At 36.1% G+C, this 14,725-nt stretch overlaps 1 protein-coding gene and 1 long non-coding RNA gene across 5 annotated transcripts in view; one reads left to right on the forward strand and one right to left on the reverse strand.

Annotated features, from left to right (window-relative positions):
• LOC116168678 overlaps positions 1–14,725 on the forward strand; it is a 184,345-nt gene that overhangs the window by 67,681 nt on the left and 101,939 nt on the right. For both annotated transcript variants that reach the window (XM_031484618.1, XM_031484619.1), the window contains exon 3: positions 952–1,002. The gene's annotated coding sequence lies outside the window, so the exon portion shown is untranslated. The remainder of the gene's footprint in view (positions 1–951; positions 1,003–14,725) is intronic.
• LOC116168703 lies at positions 1,770–12,064 on the reverse strand. Of its 3 annotated transcripts, XR_004144817.1 has the most exons (4): positions 11,536–12,064; positions 11,308–11,429; positions 3,998–4,196; positions 1,770–3,616 (listed from the first exon to the last, which is right to left on the reverse strand). It is a non-coding gene; the product is annotated as an uncharacterized LOC116168703 (long non-coding RNA). The 3 variants fall into 3 exon arrangements; XR_004144818.1 differs by lacking the exons at positions 1,770–3,616; positions 3,998–4,196 and adding an exon at positions 10,346–10,606 and having other exon boundaries at positions 11,886–12,064; XR_004144816.1 differs by lacking the exons at positions 1,770–3,616; positions 3,998–4,196 and adding an exon at positions 10,346–10,606.

Consider the following 14,725-nt stretch of genomic DNA (forward strand, 5'->3'; position numbering starts at 1 on the left):
TCATATCAAAATCCCAAAATGTCATAATTCAAATTAAAAATTTCAGCACGAGGTCGCTTAGGGGTGAATTGAATTGAAATGCATACTATTTTATTTGACCTAGCTTAAAATTTACTTTGATTTAAATTCTTTACACAGGTATCCCGTCTTAAAACTAGCTATTTAACGAACAGGCGTTCACGTGCGGACGATGTTATTAGAACGCATGTGAAACGTGCTTTTCACGGCACCTAAACAAATAAGCTTCAAAGATTTTATAGCCTTGATGAATTAATTTCCACCATTCTAGATAGTGAACGATTTAATTAGTAGTGATTTGTTATTGACAGCTAAACTGTATAGCTACTTCTAGCACGTTGGTTCATTTTTATGGGTGTCGCAAAGATATGATCCTAGAAGTTATGAAAAACGCTAATGCGCACATTTTCTTTATCAACTTCTAATTTAAATTCGAGACGCGTGCAAATTATTTTCATAGACGGTTATTAATTTTTATGCAAAGTAGATCCTTAATTACGCAATCAACACAGTCGACCCGTTGTCTGGCATGCATTCATTATACTTTTAAATCAATTTTGCTTGTACCGTTTACAATTATTATGATCCAAAACCTACAGTATGAAACCTTCATTTCAGCTTTTTTGGCAACACGTTTACCCATCCTACATTGGTTCACTACTCAACTAGCGATGTATTGATGATCTAATTTTTGAATTTGAATAAGTTCAGACGCAATTGTCATCGTTTTTATGGCGCACCTTTAATTTTGGTAATTTACGATTTGTTTATTTGGGAACTGTTAGATAATACCTAATGCATATATTGACAATTATGCTAATAGTATTAGTGATCACAAAAGTATTTAATTAAAAAAAGGAAACGAGATACGCCTTCATATTTATAGTGAATAGCTCATTTGTTAACAATTTTAAACCAATATTTTGGTTCCAGATACGGAATTTCCAAATACCGATTTCAAGCTCGCCGTTTTTCCAGTTTCAGGTAAGTGAATAATCGAAACTGTTATTTGGCCATTTAGTTTACCAGTATTTTGATGACAAGTTCCCAAAGTTCTAACTTGCACACGCGACACTATTCCACTTACCTTTGGAGTGGTAACCTTAGATATTTCCTTTTTAAGTGGGCCACATCAACGTATTTGAGAATTTAACTTAAAATCACATTCAGTGTTAGCTTTTCACAGAGGAAGAATTTTTTATGGTGAATTTGTACAATAGGTGAACTGTCTGGCACCAACTGCCAATTTATAACAGTGGGTGCACTGACAATTTACATCACAGAATTCCAAAGCTTCAATAGGTAATAATTATCTATACATCGGCACAAATGTGCCAAACTCATAATTTAAGTAATAATTCCTTGAGTAGAAAGTGATAGAGAAGTGTTGATTTTTGAGTATAATTATTACACGGATAGATACAATCTACACGTTTGCATTACTGTGATAATTTTTTATATAAGGAGGTAGCGGTCAGATTAGAAATAAAAATGAGGAAATAAGTTAACGAAGTGTGGCAGGATTCATTGGAATGAAAGCGAAAGTGGTAACGTAAACTTAATGAGGTAAAACAGAGCAAAACGAAATAAATGTAAGCAACAAGAGTAAGACCAATACTATTTTTAGTTTGATAATGAAATTCTGACACAATTGCATAGTTTCTCAATTTATATCATTTAAGTGTTTGGTAAGACTGTGTCCTAAATAAAAAGAATTAAAAATTGAAGTCAATCCACATATTATACAATTTAGTCTTCTTGTCAGTATCAGCGTTCCCATTTCTTCTATTCTGTAGTAAAATGTATTTGTGCAAATAGTAGCAAGCCATTTCGGTTGAAATTACCCCTCATAATGTAAAAATTTGTTCCAAATTCAAATGTGCACTAGTTTGTCTATGGGCATTCCGAAAATATCCATTCACTCTACAGTTAGTTGTCCCTTGCCTACTACTTCACCTTCAGGATAAAATTCGATCTTTGTTCCAGTCTTATCTTTCTCGATTTTTTGGTTTCACTCAGCAGCATAACATGAATATTTTTCAGTAGTTTGCAGCGTCCCCTTTGCTTGATTGGTTTGCGAATGATCTTCTAAATATCTTTTGTCAGTTTTCGGTTCTACCCGGCCTGATGTAGCATTGCTCACTTATGTTGAGTTGCTGTATAGTAATTATATATTTTTAATATTATTTAATATTTGAAACTTGCTACTATATCCCGTAAATATTGCCTACCCATTGTTTCGTTTCTCTACTACATCATTGATGTGTTTGTCCTTTTTTTGGAAGGTTTATTAAAATCTGTCTCCCGCTTAACTCCGTAGCGAAGGGTCTGTGTGGAACTCCATTCCATCCAGGCCCACCAAAAACCCTGTCCTCTTGGCAAGTGATTATACAAGACGGGTACCGTCCGAGGTCATATCGTCTTGTGCGATTAGGCGATGAATCTAGTTGAAAGCCAATGTGTATTATATTGCCTGTCTTATCTGCTCTCGCCTCTTATTTACCCTTACCTTTCATCTCTCTCGTTCGGTAAATCATGACACATAGTTGTGATATCACCTTATTACCTTCCATCCTCGTTCACTACCACTCGTTGTTGTAATGGGGATTTACGATCATTCAACCGTTTTAGCCGGATTGGTAGAAATCACCATAGAAAAAATTGTGGCAATAATTGTAACCATAGCAAAATCTACCAACCCGGTTTAACCGGTTGAATTATCGTAAATCCCCAATATTATCCGGGGTTAACTCCTCGTCACCACATTGAGTCACCACTCTAATCCGATTCTGCCCATATAGCGCATTCGAAGACTAAGCGCTCATTGCCGTCAAAGTTCCCACAATCAGAATTCATCCCCGTCCCCTCTCGTTCCAATCCATTGTACATACCAGCCAAGTTTTCGGTCTCCGCAGAGGAATTTGGTGAGATAATAACTCATATTCCCATGCTGGCCATTAATCCAATGTTCTATATTGCGGATCAGCCGCTTCATCCACGAATGTCTCTTGTCCCATCCCTGCCGCAACAACCCCATCGCTTCCATATTACCCCCACCAAACTCCTTCACTTTGATGGTCACATGTAGTGGCACTAACCCGGCGATCACGAAAACATCTTCGTCCGCTTCTATACGCTATTATAATAGTAGGAGAGTTGGCGCTGTGCTACCTCAAACCCACAGCATAGCGGTCAACTAACTAAGGGTTGGAAAATAAAATAAAAGCTTGAGATTTACCTATCTTAACTCTCCCCGTATGAAATTGAGAAGACACAAAGGTAGTAATAACCGTAAAATCAATCCATTAGGTACCAAAAGAATACTGGTTTATCCTCAATATCAATTGCAAAAGAAAATTGTCTCCACAATTGGACAGCGGATCCCCCAAATACAAAATATTCCTCAATTAAACGTAGCAGCAGTCGGCGAAACGAAACAAACGGGCGGACGGACGGACGTACTCGACCGTCACTAAGCGAACACCCTCGTGCTTGGTCGAGGTCGGGGGTAACAACGGTCTGGCGGCTCGGTCTCAACCGGAACGGCAGCTCCAGAAATCGGACAGGTCGAGAAAATAGCGGCAGTCACTTCGGAAAACTAAAACAAAATTACGGAAAACACCCTAGCAGGAATGAAAGCAACAAAATACAAATCGGCGGAAGCAGCAGAAAAGCAATATTGGGGCAAAGTGAACAATACTCATCTCTTATAATTAGTGACACGGAAAGTAACAAAACTCTTACCTTTAAATTAACGGAGCGGTAGCAACAGTTCGCTAGAAGCCAATTGCAATAAATACGGCGCTGTAACTAGACCGCAAATTGAAACGGTACGGATGCACAGAAATGTAACTGGCGAAAATGCAGAAGGCAAATTTAAATATGGTTAAAACCCCCAAAAAGCAAAAGCTGATGATTTTAAATACGGTACTGTTGCAAAAATAATCTTTACGGCAAAGCTCAAAATTTGGGTACTTACAAAACGTAGCTGCGAAGATGGAAAAGGCAAAAGAAGTGTTCAGCAAAGCTGTCGACCTCCACAAATATACGGTGTGGTCATAACTTCCGGTATGAAACTTCAAGACGGAAAACAAGTGCTTCGTTACAATAGATCTCTTTAAATTACCCCACACCAACTTAGAGAATGGATTCCATAAAGCTTCTTATGTCGAGACATTCTAAGAAAGAAATTTTAGCGTTAACTCTGTAATAAACGTTAAAAATAAAAACGCACTCTCTTCTTGCTATCAGGAATAACAAATCTAAACAAAAAATGAAACAAGGAAATCAATAACTGCCAATTTGCTGACTTGTTTTGGGTTTTATAAATAAGTCATGATACTGCAATATTAACTTATTCAGAGTCTAATCTTACTAACTTTGATGAAATTTTTCCCCGCCTGGTCCATAAAGTTTAACTTTGTCTTACACTGCTCCTACTTTTTCATTCGAATTCCTACTCAGGTTTACCCAAAGTTCCTTTTGTGAGTGCCAACGTTATTTTCCTTATTTCAATTGCAAATTCCTTCATTTTGTTATACATTTCGCTACAAAATGCTTCTTTGGTAACAGAAACTCATTTTCACCAATTAACTATTTAAGAGGGACGGGACATGGAAAATCTAACAAATACAAATTACCAAAAGTTAACAAATCACTTTTCAAAAATTCTTTTCCCTATGTTCATCTGAAAACGGCTCACTTACTGCTCGAAGATATTATAATGTAAAGTTTAAAAATAAACTGCTTTCAAATTGGTTGATGTCAAGTTCAGATTATTGCAAGGTTTAATCTCCTTAATCTTTAATTAATTTTTTTATATACATGCGTAGTTCATTCAACTGATTGAAATATGAAACACTCTTGCTTGATAATTTACTTTTACAACAGTCAATACCGTTTTATTAAATGGTAACTATGGACTATGGATTTTGTTTCAGTTGTCATAATTCTTACAGAAATTCCTTAAAACCATCAAAGGTTTATATTGAATATTATTGTATAGTTGCTACCACTAACTCATATTTTATTTTGGAAAATTATAAATTGTAGCTTTTATTTATTTATTTATTATCCCTCTCTTGTTCTGGGCTCTCAACAGGCTTGCGCCCCATTACAGAGTGACCCGCATAATGAGTTTTAGGGGTGCCTCTGCAGAAGGTCCTAAGTTGTTTTATACTACTCCGGTATTTAGCTTACGAATTACAAAAACTGCAGAAAAACCTAATTCGGAGTAGCTGGCAGAATGCTCGAAACTGATCTAAGGTAATTCCCATCTCTACCACAGATGCAAAATTAGCCTCAACCTAGGTTCGAACACCCGACCTCCGGATTTATAGCCCAACGCTCTACCATTTAACCACAAAGTTGGCCAGCTCTTATTAAGTTGACTCGCTCGCACTTTAAGTTAAGATCAAGTTACTACAGAGCTGGGCACTATTTGTGTGACGCAAGAATTTAAACACTTTTAAAAGTATTCGAATAGTTTGCACGTTTCTAAACTGCTAAAATGTGTCAGAAAAAAATTACGGGAGATCAATTTGATGTAGCATTTTCCCAGCATGTTTTATAAACTTAAAAGCTCCAAGCTTTTAGTAACTGCTTTAGATTGTTAAAAATGAGGAACCATTTGCGAAGTAAAGAAGTAATTCAACCGAATGAATTTATGGACAATAGTCCAATATTGGTGGGGACGGAGGAACCAAACCTTACATTTTATAACGAACATTTCCCATATTTACATTCATGATTTCAAGCCCTGAACTATGACTTCATGTTTCTACACACCTGTTCCACGCTGGTGGGCCAAATCATTAGTTCAACCCGTGTTTGGATCGACGCCTTCTGAATTTGGAGAATTGATGGCCTTTACACTAATCTCAACTATAAAGTCGGCCGTAAATAACTTTGGACGTAAAACGTGTTACATGCGAGATTAGGTACATTTATTGATGAAGGTAACGATCTACGTGAAATTCCAATACCTACACTCATTGATTGTGGGAGTGGATACCTAATTCGAAGACGCTTCAATAACAACCATTTCTAGAATACGGTAAAATGTTTCAGTCCAACACCGATCCCTGACTGAAGTTAGTGTTCTTTTGCGATTGAGGAAAGTGTCTCATAGTTAAATAATGACATATCAGATCGCATTTATTTATAGATGCCGGTGAATGCAAATAACCTGCATGGCGTTGAGCAATCAAATATGCCTTTTGCATCAAAGATATCAAGCGCCTACTAATTACAAAGATTACAATAACGCAATGTTCTATAAGACGCCAGTTCGAAATAGCATTTATGAGGGAGCATCTGCTTGCTTTCAAATCGGGTATGCGAACTCGGAACGAAGACGAGAAAAGGAGAAGTTGATTTATTGTTGTTGGTAGGTCCCGAAAAAAGAACAATATACGGCTTTTAAAAATTCCTTAAGCAACTTGCCAATTTGTTCCGGTTTATTAAGAAAAAAAGATAAGATGTAACAAAAAATTGTCAGTTATAAATATGCATGTTGAACTTAAAAAATGGTAGGAAAATAGAATACATCAATCATGCGACGCCAACACGTCGTTGCGGGGGATTTAAACCACTCACAAAATAGAAGTTATTCCATAAAAAATTATAAATGTAAATTCTCCTCACTTGATACACTTCAAGATTTTATAATAAATCATGCGCCGTTGAGACCGACCTTTTGATTAGGTGAGAATGACTTAATAAAAAAATCGATATGCATGCTAATTCTCTTGGGAATTGTATTTCACGCTTGATATTCAGGGACGCTATATACTCTTGCAAACAATCTATTATCTTAATTTGGTAGCAAATTGGTGTAATTTTCAATCAGCAAGCACTAACTTTAAGGCAAACAACCTTAATTTATGGGGTCTACATGAAGAATCTCTATAACATCATTTAGAGATGACGCAGTAATTGAATTGTTCTCTGGTAATTACCGAGGCTATTAGACATCCCTGCAAACTTAATTTGGGAATTTTATACTAACTATACGATAATCTGAGAAGGGTTTAGGTTGCGATTACGTACCCAAATCGAATATTTATAACGTTTTAACTATACTTTTCGTATCGCTATTGTAATAAGGGAAATTTGCATTTCGCTCTGTGAATAAACGCATGCAAATTGTACGGGATACATTATCAATGCAAATCGGTAAGCGTTACAATTAACACTGTTAGAACTAAATAATTACGTTATAGGATAAAGTTCAGAGGGCTACTATAATTAATCGAAGAGACGAGGTAGACCATCTGTTGCTAATCAAGATAATACAGATCCTAGTTGGTTATGAATGTTTAATATGTGGTATCCTTAGAAACGATGTCGTTCGTAATCCTTTGTTAGTGTTAACGATCTTATATCGGCTCGGTCTTAGGTTATATCCAATATTCATTTGATAGGTATGGGGATTATTCGATGTGTTCTGCGCAATATCATTTTTAAAGCTTAAACGTTCCTATAGCAAATTTCTAACCCCCGTTTCGACCCTTCAGTTGACGTGAAACAGCGAGCTTTTACGTATATTAATATCGGCATGTGTCATTAAATCAAACTAGTTACAGCTCCCGCTGGAAGCAGATTGGTACTGAGGATTACCTATTTGCTGAAGCCGTGCAAATTTACTGTGCCATCCCTAATTTGCTCAGAGCGGGATAAATTTCACTATGGCATAATTAATACAATTTTGAAAACACATAACCTGTGTAAACAGTTCATATTAAAACAAGTATAAATTGTGCACAACTCTTGTGCAGATTTTAACCGAAATAGCTTTTGCTTTGACATCACCAATGGATATATTTCTTACAGAAGTCTCAATCGCCCTTTGTTATTAGCTTATTACCAACAATCCGTTCTTGAGGTATAAGGGAATATACCCGATCACTATAAGAGGTCGAGGAGGAGTAGGGCTATGGTTGGCAGAGATTAATTCCTTTCGTTGAGACCTTTCATTAGAGTAACATGAAGGATGAAACTAGTTCCACTCCCCCCCGTCCCCCTCCCCCTGCACCCCGTACTTTGATAAGAGGACAGAAAGAAGGGCAGTAGTTGGTAGAAAACGGTTCCTTTCATTGAGACCTTGACCCCCCTCTCCTCCCTCAGTCCCCGTCGCTCACTGATCTCGTGTAATTTGAAACAATCGCCATTCTGGTGAACCCGACATTAGCGCTCACGAACTTGAATTTTTTATATCGAACTTCTACGCCCGTTCAAAGAGAATAATAGAGGGGCGAACCGTCCACTTTTAACAACTCGATGGCAAAAACTTTTTTGACTCTAATCGCGCTCCTAGGAAGTGAATCTTTTATGGGTCCGTACCTTTACCAGCTTCACTAAACGCGAATCAATTAATTTACTGCAAAGTAATCGGCCCCTCTCTGAAATACTTTTTTAACGTCCACCCATGGCGAAATGGTTTTTTAACATGGCAATGCTCAAATTCTATTGGATATTCATTTTCTTTCTACCATTACTAAACGGCTTTTGGAGTTGTGGGTGAATCTCAATTTTGACGAACTAGCATTTTCTCATCGCGTGATTTTCACTCAGCTGAGTTGCAAAAGTAACCATAGAAGGCTAATTCACAGAGTGTAATTTAAAACCAGATCCAGACAATGAAGCAACATCTAATGATTTGGAAGATTTTGCCTATTTGTGGGAAGAAGACGAACTTTCACTTTTATTCCAATTGTTTGTTCGTTCCAATATTTGTTTGGGGGAATGTTTTCAGAATATTGACTCTTTTACAACTTAAACCTTTCTACTTCCGCGCAATTCAGTGGGAAAGAATCACCAAATAAAATGCTCTCCTTACAATTGAGTTGAGTTTGATTGGACAACAAGTCCAACGCATTAACTTGATTTATAATTATACAGGTTAATAGGTTATATAGGTTATTTACAACATAACGTATTTATAGACAATCAGACCTGTGATGAATCACTAAAGTTAAGCTTAAGGTGCAGGTTATCTGCAGAAAACGTTATTTTACCCGTACTAAATAACGCAAAATAACGTTTTTTGACAGATAACCTGCACGTTAAGTTTCTGTTACATCCCAGGGCTCAATATTTAATTAAAATTGTAAATAGAACCCTTTAAACTCGATTATTTAATGGGTGGTGGCGTTTTTAAAATGCCATATCACTCCATTCGGCATAGGTTGAACGTTGAACTGAGTGAATAATGAATTTAAAACAACTCTATTCCGTTCGAAAATTGAAATTATTAATTACCTTATACTTACATCTTGATTACAGTGCCCTTCCGATACAGGAATAAATTATGAAACGTTTATAAAATTTAAAATTGTTTCGTTCGCAGGAAGGATTATTGACAACTTAGCGAGAGATATAAAATTTTGAACCGAAGACTAATCGCACAAGCACGGATAATATCATTTCTTTTGATACATTTTATCCTTTCAGAAAGTAGCTGATTTTAGTTCCATTTTCAATGGACTTTTTCAAGGTATTCATTGATACGGAATTGAATTTCATTTCTGAAGTTGATTTGATACTATACTTATTTTTTATTCATTGTAGAATGCGATTAACGTCGCTGAATTCAAACAAATTTTCTACATTGAAGCCCTTTTTCATGAAGTTTCTTGTTTTATAAACATCGATTTATTTGGTTCCAGACAAGTTTTGAGTCGAATTTAATATGAAGTAATATGCTGGTGACACAGTTCGCGTGTGAGAATGGGGTCTTGTGAATATATAACTATTCAATTAGTTGTATAATAGAGAAACGTTAATTAGCATCCAAAATGGAGAGCGCACAATGGCTTTTGAACCTCAGCAATTATGCCTTAAGAAGATGTTGCAACTTAATTATGAATATTCGTGTTTGTAGCTTTCGACCTTCATATTTTATTCATACTTCTTTTGCTACTTTATTTTAATAAAATGGCAGGACTGCAGAATACAAGTTTGGGTATCTTTTTTTGGGAAAAAAAACTTTACTTTACTTTAGTTTTTATTTGCTTGTGCTGCTGAAACTCTTGTATTATACAATACCTAAAACATTTGTACAGCAGTAGATGGACGGTGACTTCCGTATGAACATTTGAATAAAACATCCTAAGTATAGACAATAACATACAACAACCTATTAGAATAGGAATAGGAAAAGTATTTCACATACTGTACCTGGAGTAGAGCGTACGACACCGAATGCAAGCGTGCCTCAAGACATAAATGCTCACCTCTTTTCAAAAGATTTCAGGCCTTATTTAACAAAACGCCAGCATTTTAAAACAAACCGCAAGCAAAGAAAAACAAAGCGCTGTAATTTTTGGATATCCATTAACGAATGGAAAATTTTCGATTTATTATGAACTTATGTTCTTGCACTGTTTACAGTCAATTACAGAAATTGTACCAATACGCACACTTACTCAGAGATTCGCATTTTGAAAAAAATTAAGGCCCCGTTTCATACCTGGGAGGGTTTGATAAGGTTCTTTTCGTCTTCTTGAACGTAGTAGGCTCGATGACGTTTTTTGAAAGTTCGTTGGGTTTTACAGGCTTTGTAAACTTGGCGGACTCCGTGGTGTTACTAATTAAAAAAAGCAAAATTTGGTGACAAATGGTGAAATAGATAGTCGCTTATCAGTGTTTTAAACGGACAAGAAATAAAATGCTTTAGGGTGTTCTACATGTCGATTTATACGTCTGTAGCATAACAGTGAGAGAAATTAGGGTGGAATTAAAAACTCAAAACCTTCCCCATGCGTCTATCTATCTCTATTTTGAGTTTTTAATTCCATCCTAATTTCTTCGATGTCCACCCCATTTTGAGTTCAAGAAAACATGGATACCCTTAATAACAGTGGGAAGCGGAACTGATGGTACACCTACCGCATTACTACTTTTTACGACAGAAGTTTTAAAAAGCAGGATTAGAACGTTACCAGAAAATAAATGAAATAATATGAGGTTACCTGGGTTCGATTTTTTGAAATCAGTATCGGTATGGAATGTTCTATAGGAGAGCGGTATCTACAGGAAAGCAAATGCAGGAAATCGAAACAATATCTCCCCCTGATAATCAGTGAAACGGAAAGTAACTAAAAGCTTACTTTGCAATGATACGAAGCAGTATACATGTGCAAGAAAAAGAAATAGATGAAAAACTAAAAATTAAACAGCATGAATGCAAAATAAATTTATGAGGAAGCTCAACATTACGGTACTTACAAAGCTTAGCTTGCGAAAGTGCAAAATGCAGCAAGATCCCCTTTACAACAACTGGTTTACCTTTTATAAAATTCGGCTGCACCATCATGGAGGGATCGACGGTTTTTCCAGTCGACACAGCGTATTCAGATAAGAGCCTCCAAACTTCTTTAGTAATTTCTGCGGCCTGCTCTGTAATTGGTCTGAAAATTCAAATTAATTAAGAGCCATTCTTTTGATACCCCACACGACTGTGTGGAATGACGTTTACAGCAACACATTTATTTAGCTACTGTTAATTTCACTTACTTCATTGGCCGGATTGAAATTTCTAAAATTGATAACCCTATTAACACCCATTTGTTCATTGGCATTTCTCTGGCATAGAGGTCTCTTATCAACCTGATAACGGCATAAACCTGCACGGCCTTGTAATTTTAATGCTCGTTTTAAATTAACATATGAAACAAAACCCTGCCACTAGTGGATTAACGTGGCTGAAGTTCTAAAACATTAATTTGCCCTCGTCTTCTAAATAACAAGAGCTTTCGGACGCATCAAAAATATATTGACGGAAACGGTTGCATACGGCGAATTAATTGCAACGTTATTTACGGTAGCGGCGACTGAAACACAACTCTAGAAATTAAATAAATTACCTTTGGTTTATATATCCAACTCCTTGAAGCAACACGAACACTTCCGTCACGACACTTTTCGTCAAGGAGCGCCCAACGTTAAACGCTTCTAGATACCGGATGTTCGGCAGAGCAGGTCGACTCCATAAAAATACGGTGTGGTCCTAACTTCGGGTATGAAGAAACTTCAAGGCGGAAAACGGTAGCCTGTGGCAATGGGCAAATTAAAAGAACCGTTAACTTTCGCGACACTTTTAAGTTAGGGAATTGGCGTGCTGTTTAACATACTTAAGAACCACGATGCTAAAAGATTTGAAGTAGAAACGCAGCATCGGTGTCTATTATTTCTTATAGAGAAGAGACGATTTCTTAAAAAATTTCATGATCCTAGAACCAAAAGATATGAAATCTGTATGCGCAGTAAAATGATTCACCCATGATCCTGCATAAGCATACCGAGTCTACAGAATGCACCGAACTCTCTCAGTCAGCTTATCTTACCTCATGTTCGTCCTATTAGAGGCTGGATCCGAATCAATAGACTGACTGAGCAGCCAAAATCAATTGGTTTTGCGATAAACATTGCCATGTGCGAGATAAGAAATGCAGGTGGTTATCGTTTCGGGCGACGATGCAGAATTACGAGTGTTTTTGATTTTCTTTTTATGAATAAATTCTTATAATTTTTTTATCAATTAATTATGTGTCAATTTGAATCTCAATTCAAAATTCCAGGTACAATTTTATTTTTTGTGCCAAATTTTTTAAATTTCTGTTTATCCAAATGAAGAAACGTTAAATTCAAGTCGGGTGTTATACAATATACTTGTCACGTTATCGCTTCTATACGTTAATGTATAATATTTAGTTAAGCAACCAGTAAATAGCTATTGTTTAATAGTTTAAAAGAGCCCAAACGTTTGAGCTGTGGAAGTGTGGAGTTGGTTTGAATTAATTAAATCCAGTTCATTGCAATAGAAGCCATTTCAACTAATTCATTAGTCATTTTTTGAGGAAGTCCAAAATTATCATTAACATTATACTTGAATGGTGGCTCGTTCAGTCAAGGTGCCACTTGGATTCAGAAGACAGTACTGAAGTAATGAATTGATTCATGAAATAACAGAACGATTAGTTTACACTGATGTTTTTGATAAAATAATTAACCTTATCCAAGGGTGCATCCAAAAAACTTTATTGTAAGTACAGATGCTCTGTCGAGTCTTTCACGAAAGGGTGGAAATACCTGTTCCCAAACTTAGCAGCTCCATTGAGTTGATCGCAACCTATGAGACAAAATGATTAACAGTGCCAGTTGTGTGTGAATATCAAATTGATAAGATAGAATCTATAAAAATATGTGGCTCGGGCATAAACCCTGGGGTATCAAAAACGTTGATGAAAAAATGTAGAGTTCCCACAAAAATCAAAACCGCACGAAAATGGATTTGGAGAGAAGACCACGCGAACAAAGAGTGTTTATTTACCGATAAAAATTAATTAATGGGGGAAATCAAACATTTCATATTAAATTAGAACGGATTTGATATTTTTCGGCGAGACGCGAACGTTTTAAAATTGAAATTAAATTAAAAGCGGAATAAATTGATTTGGAAAACCGACCATTCAAACGGCGCAACGGCTGTCGTGCATTTGAACAAATCGGGTGTGAAAAGCAACAGGCACAGATCAATGTATAATACACAAAGAATATGTAGTAATAATACTGTAGTACAAATTTTCACATAATGCCCTTGCAGATATATAAATTTTCGGCTAAAAACGTTTCGAAAATTAGATTTAGATTTATTTTGCATACACAAATCTGGTAATCGATAACAAATCTACAAATTAGCACGCGATAATCATTCAAACGTTATTTCGAGTTAATGAATATTCGAAATTAAATAAACGTTAAAATGAAAGCGGATTAGATGAGTTGTTTTCTAGAAGCCATCTGGTAAATGAAAATAGCTAGTAAAACGCTCGCTTATTACATTACGGGGGGTTATATTTGTTTTTGTGAAGTCACGCTCTTCTAAAATGTCTGCTGGTGACAGCAGTAACATAACTCCCCAGTATTTTCATGCAGATCACATAAAACAATCACACTGTTTGCATCATGACGATGTATACCGAAATCATTTATGTCAGTGACATTTCCGAAGCTTTGGCCTCCCTAAATGCAATTTACTTCTTTCCGAAAGACTGCACCGCTCTCCAATCTGATTACATTAGTGCAAAAGACGGACTCTTGCCTGCATCCACTTCCCCCGGTAATGTGATTTGCTAATCCTAATCAGAACCCCATCATCAAGTTTGAAAGCTTTAACCTTACTATTGGATTTCTGACCCTAGAGCTCGCAGAGAGAGGGTTTTGGGAAACGTTAAAAGTGAGTCAGATGTAAAGTCCGATTAAAATCGCGTATATAGGAAAAATTCGAAATTACATTTAACCACCCTTAAATATTAATATTTGCGAAATTTAATTAAGACCAATGTGGGTTAGTAATGCAAAAAACACATAAATGGGTTGGCTTTTTATTATGCTCCCTACGGTATCCTAATATGTAATGTATTTTAACAGTTTAATTTCGAAACTTGTTATCTTTGAGAATAAAAACAGCCTATTTCGAGCAAAAAAGTACTTGTAAAAGGATTCCCGTCGTAATTACTACGCTCGTGTTGATAAATATGTGCTCGAGGCAGGGGAGTTTTAAAATATTGACCTTATATTCCATTTAATTATATTGTTCGAGGCAAATATGACCAATTTTCATATTCTAAATGCGTTTCATTTACCATTTATCTGCCGTCGCTACTTTTTCTAGCGCTAATTTGGGATTACCGCTAATAAAGAT

The sequence above is a fragment of the Photinus pyralis genome, unplaced genomic scaffold (assembly GCF_008802855.1).
Source record: "Photinus pyralis isolate 1611_PpyrPB1 unplaced genomic scaffold, Ppyr1.3 Ppyr1.4_LG4, whole genome shotgun sequence".
In the NCBI taxonomy this organism is placed as follows: Eukaryota; Metazoa; Arthropoda; class Insecta; order Coleoptera; family Lampyridae; genus Photinus; species Photinus pyralis.